At 36.8% G+C, this 11,789-nt stretch overlaps 1 non-coding gene across 1 annotated transcript; it reads left to right on the top strand.

The window, feature by feature from the left end:
* The first annotated feature begins 4,160 nt into the window (after positions 1 to 4,160).
* LOC123390085 lies at positions 4,161 to 4,298 on the top strand. The gene has a single exon (XR_006604727.1).
* Positions 4,299 to 11,789: the final 7,491 nt, after the last annotated feature.

Genomic DNA, 11,789 nt, shown 5'->3' on the forward strand with positions numbered 1-11,789 from the left:
AAAAAAGAAAGCTTGATCATTTTACCCCATACTGAACACTCAGGGGAAAATCTGATCAAATTCTTATGACATAGTTACACATGTATGTCATGTGTATAGACACAGACAGTATTACCCTTCTTCAATAATTAATCACATAGAACTGAATCTATTTTGTGATTATATATGTTTTGTTTGGAATATTGATTTTTCTTAAGATTTTACTTATTTTATTTGAGAAAGAGAGACTCAGTGAGAGAGAGAGAAAGGAGCATACAACAAAGTGGGGAGAAGCAGAGGCAGAGGGAGAGGCAGACTCCCCACTGGACAGGAAGGCCTACTTGGGCCTCTATCCCAAAACTCTGGGATCATGGCCTGAGCCAAAGGTAAAAACTTAACCAATTGAACCACCCCAGTGTCTCTGGAATATTGATATTTTTGATGGGTGTATGAAAGCCTCTTAATATTTTTCTATCTTTAACACTCAGTTTTTTAGACTATGTTTTTATAGACTGAAAGGAAATATTCTTTCAATAGTATCTTTTTTTTCCCTAAGAAATCTGTAAGACCAGTTCTCATCCTTCAGAAACAAATATTTTATTAACTCTTTAATTTTAATGGAAATATATTTTCATAAGTTCATAGGAATCCTTTTATTTTTAATTGGAATATCATTGCAGAAATCACTTGTGCAGCCAAGATCATATCCTGTTGGAGAATAAATCCAATGTAATCAGAACTAAAAGCCCATGAAGGAACAAAGGTTATAATTTGGGTCTGGAATCAGAGTCCATGGCCCTCTAGGACATGGGTCTTGTACCTTTGGTTGAGTTTAAGATCAAAGCCTCATAGGCAGTATAATAGATAAATTAATTCCTCACTTAAGAACACTTCAGCAGGTCTTGTAAACCTTGAAGAACTAGAATCCATACACATACAGAGATACTGAAGGTGTAACCTAATGAAGATGAATTTCTTTTTTTTCTTTTCCTCAACAGAATAGAACAACAAATAAGAGTTATTTAAAACTCAACAAAAGCAAACCAGAAGCTGTGGAGCATATTGTTAGGAAACTATATTTTTTGCTACACCTCTGTAACTGACCAAAATACTGTGACCAACTTTATGTTTGTTTGTTTGTTTTTTTAAAGATTTTATGTATTTATTTGACACAGAAAGAGAGAGAGAGAGATCACAAGTAGACAGAGAGGCAGGCAGAGGGTTAGGGGGAAGCAGGTTCCCCACTGAGCAGAGAGCCCAACGTGGGGCTGGATCCCAGGACCCTGAGATCATGACCTGAGCTGAAAGCAGAGGCTTAACCCACTGAATCAGCCAGGTGCCCCCTTTATGGTTTTTTTTTTTTTTTAAATCAACAATAATCTCTAGAATTTATTTAGGATCACAAGGCAATACTGCCATACAAAAGCACTGTCTAATGGGCACAGCCAAGGAATTTCTGATTTTGGACCCCTGGATTTGTTACTTATTGTTGGTTAGGATATATCTTCCTACTCTCAATGGGTAGACATTAACTTGTGTAATACTATAGCCATTTTAATGAATTTTGCCTTGCAGAGATGCAAAGTTTTACTTTCTTTCTTTCTTTTTTTTTTTTTTTTTTTTTTCACAGAAGACGTAATTCAGCTTTGTGTATAATGGAAAGGCATTCCATGCTCATGGACTGGAAGAACAAATATTGGATCGGGAGGGAGACAAACCATAAGAGACTCTTAATCTCACAAAACAAACCGAGGGTTGCTGGAGTGGGGAGGTAAGGATAAGGTGGCTGGGTTATGGACACTAGGGAGGGTAAGTGCTATGGTGAGTGCTGTGAAATGTATAAGCCTGATGATTCACAGACCTGTACCCCTGGGGAAAATAATACATTATATGTTAAAAAAACATATATATCTATACTACCTAAAGCAATCTATACATTTAATGCAATCCCTGCCAAAACACCAACAGTATTTTTCACAGAGCTAAAGCAAGCAATCCCAAAATTTGTATGGAAACCACAAACAACCTCAATATACCCAAAGCAAACTTGAAAAAGAAAAGCAAAGCTGGAGGCACACTTTAGGTTATATTACAAAGCTATAGTGATCGAAACAGTATGGTACTGGCCCAAAAACAGACACATAAATCAAAGGAACAGAATACAAAAATCCAGAAATGAACTCATAACTCTATGGTCAATTAATCTTGTAGAAAGGAGGAAAGATTATTCAACGGGAAAAAGTCTCTTCAGCAAATGGCCTTGGGAAAACTGGACAGCAACATGCAAAAGAATGAAACTTGGCCACTTCCTTACACCATACAGAAAAATAAGCTCAAAATGGATTAAAAACTTAATTGTGGGACATGAAACCATAAAAATCCTAGAAGAGAATACAGGCAGTAACTTCTTTTACTTTGGCCACAGCGACCTCTTTCTAGATATATCTCCTGAGGCAAGGGAAACAAAAGCAAAAATAAACTATTGGGAGATGAAGATAAAAAGCTTCTGCACAGTGAAGGAAACAATCAAGAAAACTAAAAGGCAACCTATGGAATGGGAGAAGATAATTTTTAAATGGCATATCCGATAGAGGGTTTGTATCAAAAATATATAAAAGGACTTACATAATTCATCACTCAAAAAACGGATAATTCAATTGAAAATGTACAGAAGACATGAACAGATGGTCCATAGATGGATGAAAAAATGTTCAAGATCACTGATCCTCAGGGATATGCAAATCAAAACTACAATGAGATACCTGTCAGAATGGCTAAAATTAGTAACAAGAAACAGTAAGTGTTGGCAATGATGTGGAGAAAGGGGAACCCTCTGGCACTGCTGGTGGGATTGTAAACTGGTATAGCCACTGTAGAAAACAGTATGGATGTTTCTCTAAAAGTTAAAAACAAAATAACCCTATGATCCAGCAACTGCACTACTAGGAATTTATCCAAATACAAAAACACTGATTTGAAGGGATACATGGCACCATGATGTTTCTAGCAGCATTATCAACAATAGCTAAATTATGGAAATAGCCAGGTGTCCATCAACTAATGAATAGATAAAGAAGAATGGTGTATGTGCACACGCATACATGTGCACTCACACACACTGGAACATTATTCAGCCATAAAAAGAATGAAATCTTGCCATTTTCAACAACATATATAGAGCTAGAGAGTATAATGCTAAGTGAAACAAATCAGTCAGAGAAAGATAAATACCACAGGACTTCACTCACATGTGGAATTTAAGAAACAAAACCAATGGGACAAGGTAAAAAAAATGAGAGACAACTCAAGAAACAGACTCAACTAAAGAAGACAAACTGATTTACCAGAGGGGAGGGGGTTGGGGAGATGGGTTAACTAGGTGATATGGTAAGAAATAGAAAAAATATATATATATACACATATGTTTTATATAGTAAACATATATTATATACATAGATCCTTTCATAAGCATAAATAATCTATATAATGGCCTATGTGAATTCTTATGGAATATTCTAATTATTAAGTTTTAACCTATTTACAAACTATAAATGAAGCAAATTATTTGACATTGTCTCTAGGACTTTAATTTGGTAATTCACCTGGCTTCAAATTTAATGGCTGTAAACATGATATATTTTCCAATGCTGAGATTGAAAGATTCCATAGATATAAATTCCCTGAACTTATGTAGTTCACTAAAAAAATGAGATTTTCCTCCAAACCCTTTCAAAAGATGCTATATTTTTGGTGCTCTAAAGATCATTAGAATAATTAGTAGTTGTATCTCTTATGTAATTAATTGCATATAAGACCCAGATATCACCATTATAATCCTTTTATAGCCACTATTAGTTTTTTTAAGTATAACATAAAAAGATCACTTTGGATACTTAAAATTATTTTTTAAACTTTCAGTTGGCATTTAAATGGTTTGTTATTTGATTGTACTCTAATTTCATATAATCAAGCTTAGTGAGGATTTTATCTTTTTAGCTTTATAGCTATGATGGTTAATCACTTTGAAGAATTTTTAACTATTTTAAAATTGCATTTTGGGTTTATGTGATTTGAACAAATATATCAGTAAAGGTAGTAAATCCTCTTAAAGAAAACAAAACAGAGTTTTAACTGAGGATGAGAGTTTCAAGGCAATTCAAAAGTCAAGAATTTTAGATTTCATATCTAAATCCAATCTTTGAGAATTATAATTCATTGGCTTCTGGGAGTCCGGCAAGATATACAGAAATCTCCCTCTCCGTATAGGAGGGCTGTCCTATACTGAATAGGGCTGGCTCTCAAAGATGAAAAATTACAACTTAGGAAAAAATCATTGGCTCTTGAAAAAATCTTATTTCTAGGAAATAATAAGTGAAATAGTTTCAATGTGTATGTGTGAGTTTGTATGTTTTAAATGTAGTGCTGATGAGCCAAAAAGTGGATATATCAGAAATATGAGTTTTTCAGAAAATGCACCTAAAAACAGACTTTCATAACATTTAATTTTTTTCATGACATTTAATTTTTAATCAATTCTCATGTTTATTCTATTTAATCAACCATTTTTCCATATATACTCTTAAATGTTCATGCCTTAGATCATTCTTATTAACTATTTTCACCTAATTGTGTGCCATGGAAACTGCCCTAACCACTCAGGAACTCAGAGATTTAGTTTTCAAATAAAAGGATAAAAGTCAGAGTAGGAAGAGTATTTTATGAAAGCATAATCAACTTGGATTTTGCTAGGTAGTCTTAGGAGTCACTTTTTTTCCTCCTCTGTCGATATAAAAAATGAGTTGAAGTTTGAAGATTCACCAACCTGTAGGAATTTGATTAGAACTTTCTACAATCCCTAATGTGAAAGGGATGATTTTTGTAAATCACAAAACCTGCTATTTCTTCCATATTTCTTAGGCTTACTGCCATGTCCGCATGCACTTCATGCAGCTTAAAATGATGGTCTTAAGAAAATCAAAAGTTTAAACAACATTTATTTATTTATTTATTTAAAGATTTTATTTATTTATTTGACAGACAGAGATCACAAGTAGGCAGAGAGGCAGGCTGAGAGAGAGAGAGGAGGAAGCAGGCTCCCTGCTGAGCAGAGAGCCTGATGCGGGGCTCGATCCCACGACCCTGAGACCATGACCTGAGCCGAAAGCAGAGGCTTTAATCCACTGAGCCACCCAGGCACCCCTAAACAACATTTAATAGTCTATGCTTTTTGAGACAGTTAAGAACATATGATTTATTTATCAATTAATTTTTAGTAAAATGTTATCTTTTATGTTTAGTATTTTTCTTCATCTGCTGGGGGTGCCATACCATAGACTGGGTGGCTTCAACAACAGGAATTTATTTCTCACAGTTGTGAAGGCCAGAAGTCAAAGTCAAGGGACCGGCATGGTATGGTTTATTCTGAGGATTGTCTTCTAGCTCATAGGTAGTTCATCTCATACGGCCTCCAACAACCTCTTCAACCTCTTCTTGACCCCTGAAGGAGCGAGAGCCCAAACACTCTGGTCTCTCTTCCTTAAAAAGACATCAGTTCTGTTGGATTAAGGTTAAATGAGGTCATAAGAATGAAGCCCTAATTACTTCTTATAAAGGCTCCATCTCCATATACAGTCACAATGGGGGTGAGCTTAGGGCTTTAGCGTATGAATTTGAGGCAGACACAAACATTCAGTCTAGAAAAGTATTTTTTTTTTCAGGTATTTTGTATTCCAGTATTCGGTCATTAAAGAGAAATTTCTTTTGCTTGGATACTATTGAGCACGTTATAAGTGAGTTCTCTGCAGAAAAGTACTGTTTGCACAAATCTGTGGAGAATTTTCAGGTACACATTTAAGAGTCGCAAAACTTTCCCTGTAATCCAAAACTTCTGGATTCAAATTCAAGGGTTTACACTGAAAAATGATGATATGTCATACCTCCGAGTATTACCAATCCAAGACTGATATCATCTACAAGTTATATTTTTTTAATATCATGTAATTTTAGAAAAGATGTCAAAAGTTGTTGAACGTGAGTCATTCTAATGACAGGAAAAGAATTCTTTGTAGAAACTGTGCTTCAACATCGAGGCATAAAGATACAATGATAAAGACTCTTGGCTCATCTCTCCCTCCACACTATTTAAAATTTTTTTTTAATTTTATTTATTTATTTGACAGACAGAGATCACAAGTAGGCAGAGAGAGAGAGGAGGAAGCAGGCTCCCTGCCGAGCAGAGAGCCCGATGCGGGGCTCGATCCCAGGATCCTGGGATCATGACCCAAGCCAAAGGCAGAGGCTTTAACCCACTGAGCCACCCAGGCGCCCACCTCCACCCTATTTAAAAACTCACCCTTCCCTCCCCACATTTCTATTCTGAATTCGAACAATATTCAAGTTGCTCAAGTATTAGATTTGCAGTGAAGGCAACAAGATTATTAAAAAGGTTCAACAGGAGGAGAAAACCAGAGGGAAATCATATCCATAAACAAATACATGCCTTGTTGTTTATGTTAGTGTGGGGACTGGCTACACAGGTGGGGGGCCTATTGGGCAAGCAGTCAGGAAAAGAATGTCATGAGCCACTCCCTGGGACAGGAGTGGAGGCTAATGATCGCAGGTGGGAGGCTCTCCACCTTCAGCTCAGGTCATGATCCTGGAGTTCTGGAATTGAGTCCCGCATAGGGCTCCCAGCTCACAGGGAGTCTGCTTCTCCTTCTGACCTTCTACTCACTCATGCTCTCTCTCTCAAATAAATAAATATTTAAAAAAAAAAAAAAAAAGAAAGAAAAGAAAAGAAAAGCCCTGAGCATGTTTTAAAGGACTTACAAAGAATTGATTCAGGCCGGTACAAGATTATCTTCTGTTCCTCCAATTTAACTGATAAGCAGCTTTAATCACATCTGCAAAACTCCTTCACAGCAGAACCTAGATTAGAGTTTGAATAACCAAATGTTGCTATCTGTATACTACAAAATGGTTTTAACTCCGGACTCTTCCACTGATATGCACCTAATCTTAAACTGGTGTTAAACTCTTGACTTTTAATTTCTACATCTGTGAATTGAGAATAAGATCTGTATCACAAAATTGCTGTGTGGATTAAGAACTTATTACAAGTGGTAGGCATTGCCATCATGAATTAATAGCTTTAAAAGAAATTTGACATATGTTAACTAAGTTCTCATTGTTACCCTAAAAAATATAATGCTTAATATATACTCTTCCCTATTAGAAATAGAAAAGGATAGCAATTATATAGCAATAAAATATCAATTAATCAATAGCAATGAAAATTAATAAATTGCTAAAAAAGAAAAGCTTTAAAAAGCATATGCATATGGGGTACCTGGTGGCAGGTTGATCAAGCATCTGACTCTTGGTTTCATCTCCAGGTCATGATCTCAGGGTCATGAGATCAAGCCCTAACTTGGACTGTGCTCAGCTCAGAGTCTGCTTAAGGCTCTCTCTCTTTTCCTCTCCCTCTACCTTTCCCCTCTGAGCTCATGCTCACTTGTGCACTCTCTCTCTCTCCCAAAAATAATAAATAAATATTTAAAAAAGCATATATATATAATACAGAACTTGAGCAACTATCTAAAACACAACATTCACAGCAAATAAAATTTAACTCTGAAAACTAGAGTTTAGGTTTTCATAAATGCCATTTGATGTTAGAATAGTTTGCTTTATAGTTCACATTCAAAAAAAGATTTTAAGTATACCCTATCTCTTTGATGCTTTTCCTCTCTAATATATTTGCTACTATAACACATGCTACTTTTCATTCAAGAAAAGAAGATAAATGATAAAGATCTGATGTAATGAAAATCATAGTTTCAATTAAAATGTTAGTTTGCCCCCAAGTTTTCCCAGGAAGATAGTAGCTAAGGAACCAGCTGTCTACAGAACCCTTCCTCAGCTTCCTTCCCAATATACAAACATGCATAGAGTTTTATTAATGTTTTAAAATACTACATTTGATATCTTACCTCAAACACAGGAATCCTGACAACCATATTTCAAAAAGACAGAAAGTCTATCTTTGTATAAGATGAAAGAAGTACAGTATAGTAGGGACAGGAGACAAGGGTGAGAAAAATATTGTAGAAGATGCATTTTCTCTTCAGGAAGAAAATTTCACTTTGCTTCTGTATGTGGATTTGAATGCCAAGAGCTAAGAGGATAGTGGGTCTCCCAGGAGCAAGAGGTATTTATTAATTCATAGTTTTTAAGCTAAATATTCGGTGACTCATCTATGACTCAGATGCTGATATCAGATGAAATTTGCTCAAAAAGCTGAATAAAATACAAAGAGAAACCAAATGGTAGCATCAGAGAGCAGCCCAAATCGAAGGGACCCAGCTCCTAGACAGTAGGAAAGGCATGGTGACTAACAAAACATTAAAAAAAAAAAAAAAGTTTAAATAAGCTTGAGGGGGGAAAAAATGAGCCTGCAATGATCCTAACACCAGAAAGCTCACAGAAGGAGCAGAGGAGTAGCCCCACAGGCTTAAGCCACCGGGAACAGTGCAAATGATCAAGGGAGCATGGCACCCCCATGAGACAGAGAAGTGGGTAGCCAGCAAAGATTCTGCTCAAAATCAATAATGACAACAGCAATAAAAGAGCAAGGGGTGGCGTGGTAGGAAGATGAGGGAAATTGCCAAGAAAACATCACAATTCTTTGCCTGGTATTCGGAACTGAGACAATGTTCAGGTTTGGAACCCATTGCCTGGGTCCTAGGAAGCCTGAGGAAGAGAGACCCTGTAACAGCAGGGAAGGGTAAAGTGTGGCTGTTCCCATAGTCCTTTCCTCTGCTTATTCACTCAGGTGACAAGGAAAGGGGAAATCACCAGACATTTCAAGAACGATTGGACATTGAGCAGCAGGTAGTTTGCTGTCTTCAACCCTATGCAGCCCCAGAATCCAGGAATTGTCCAAATTCTCCTAAGGAGAAAATCAGCCACATGACTGGTACATTCCAAATCTCAGCCTCCCAACTCAGTGCCCTCATGTTTATTTCCTCAACAGCTTCTGATACCGTCAAACCCATCACACCATTTTATGGGCTTTTCTAGTTGTTCTTATTAGCAGTCCTGGTCTACCCCAAGATATTCCATCCCATCTAGAATGAAGTTTTAGTTAGTCCTTTGTCGTCTTCTGGAATCATGTATTCATTCTTAGACTCTTTTTTTCAACAGATATTTATTTAGTGACTGTTATAGCACAGCGTAAGATCAGAGTCAGGGGAAAGCCTAAAAATAAACCACCCCAAAAGAGAAGGAAATATTTGGCATTTAGAGATATCATGTAATAGAACGCCCAGTGCTCTTCATAACTTTGGGCAATCCTCCCATCTCCTCCTCCCTCACCTCTAATGTTCTCACAAACTTATTTCTATAATTTGCTTTAAGACTATCACATTTAATTCTACTCAATTATATCTATTAATGTTATTTGTGTCAGTCATAAGAAGCCCTTGACTTCTAGGTTATTACCCATCTCTGAGATCCCAAACCCACATGGCTCTATTTCCTAACATCACCTCATCTCCTGCCCTTCTCCAAGTCCTAAGAACATTCTGCTAAGCCTTCTGAGATATCCAATCCTTTTACCAGGAAAATATCTTAGGTCTTCAAATATATCATTGGAGTTTCCCTTCACCTTTTTTATTCCAACTGAAAAAATGCCTCCTTCTTGGGGCACCTGGGTGGCTCAGTGGGTTAGGGCCTCTGCCTTCGGCTCGGGTCATGGTCCCGGGATCCTGGGATTGAGCCCCGAGTCGGGCTCTCTGCTCTGCGGGGAGCTTGCTTCCTCCTCTCTCTCTGCCTGCCTCTCTGCCTACTTGTGATCTCTGTCTGTCAAATAAATGAATAAAATCTTTAAAAAAAAAAAAAATGCCTCCTTCCCACTCAACCCCCTAGCATGAAGGCTAGTTTCTCTCCTCTCTCCTTATTCCAGTAATCTCTGTCCTTCCCAATTCTCTTCACTTACTGAAATATAAAATTATATTTATCATTACCTTCAATTCCTCTTCTTCATGCTCTATTTAATCCAGTCCAACCCAATTCAGTCTTTTGGGGATCATCTCTCCATTGAAACAGCTCTTGTTGAGGTCACGAATAATCTCCCATCTTCCACGGTTTCCCAGCTATATGCGGCACCATTAATTAATCCTCCTTAGTACACTTTTATTACTTGGTTTTCAGATAGTGAATTTTCCTGCTTTTTTCTCCTACTTCACTGGGTGCTTTTTTTTTTTTTTTTCTTCTTTTGCCTATTTCCCTCAGCCTCCACCTGAGTCTTCTACTCTGTTTTTATGACTTTGACTGTTTCTTGTTTTGTTTTGTTTTCATTATAAGACTCTAATTATGAATGATGCCTTACAGTATTATTCTTTCCCATCTGTAAGGCCCTAGATTACATCACTCTCTCTGACTTTATTGAATACCAAGCTCTCTGTCCTGATCCCAGCCTCTTCCTCCTAACATTCCAGGCACACTCCATGCTTTGGGACTTTGTTCTTACCAGTCCTTTTAGAAAAATGCTTTTCTCACTCCCCTGAGTATCTACAGCTCACTTACCTCCTACATATCTCTGATCAGACATCGTCTTATGTGTGAGAACTCTTGCATCACTGTGTTTTAAATATCACCTGTGCACGCGCACACACACACACACACACACACACACATACACACACAGTACTCCTTATCCTGTCTTATTTGTAATTATTGTGGTTATCCCCATTTGAGAGAGTATATATTTAACTTTTCATTTATTCTCTCTTCCTACACTTGAGTGCATGGTATATGAGGGAAGAATTTTTCTCCATTTGGTTTACTGGTATACCTCCAGTACTGAGAACCACAATGTTGTAGGCACTTAAAATTTTTAAATTATTGATTGGGAGAACTAGCAAATTCTTAGGCCATTCTGAATGTATCCAAGAAGAGATTCCTCACTGGTATTATCTATGTAGAGATGAATTTGGTGGGATTATCTATGTAGAGATGAATTTGGTGGGATTATCTATGTAGAGATGAATTTGGTGTGATATACATATTCAAATTAAAAAAACATTTCTCAGGACACATTTGACCAGTGAAGCCTTTTCAAAAGAGGTATTCTCTCTCTTTTTTTATCAGTGGGCTTCAAAGACAAGTTGAAAAGTTGCAGCTTTACAATTCCACCTATGAACAAATGTTGTCTATTCATTTTGTTCTCCCCACTAATAAGCTCTGTCTTAATGTGTCAATGTGAAGTTCTTTTCCGTTCACTCAGCAGCTATTCATTGAGTACCTCCTATTTGCCAGGCACTGTGTTAATTGTTGGGGATATAGGGTTCCTGCCCTGAGGGAACTCACAATTCTGTTTCTCCTCACAGTGTATGATAGTACCTCTTATGTACAGCTTTAGTAACATCTGAGAAAATTATGTGGTTATTAGTGGAAAGCCTGATACATCTATCATTGATCTTAACTGCTTTGGGTCTATCCCAAAATAAATACCCCAAAATAGATAATGTGATCTAATGTAAATGACAGCAGTTCAACACAGAAGATCTCAATCCTATTTCCTATAATGTGATTAAACTTTGCAGCAAGTCAGAGGATGTCCCCCGTCCTCAGCTTTACCTCAGTTTACCTCAGTTTTTTCATCTGTAAAAAAGGGTTAATCCCTATTAAGACAAAAGATTTTTGTGAGGATAGGTAATAAAATGCAGTACTTAATGTAAATGAACACTGAATATATGACTTAAATTTATAATAAAAGTATTATTTCAATTGGGACAGCCCCGTGTAAT

This window comes from Mustela putorius, unplaced genomic scaffold (assembly GCF_011764305.1).
Source record: "Mustela putorius furo isolate JIRA1106 unplaced genomic scaffold, ASM1176430v1.1 tig00537227_pilon_pilon_pilon, whole genome shotgun sequence".
NCBI lineage: Eukaryota > Metazoa > Chordata > Mammalia > Carnivora > Mustelidae > Mustela > Mustela putorius.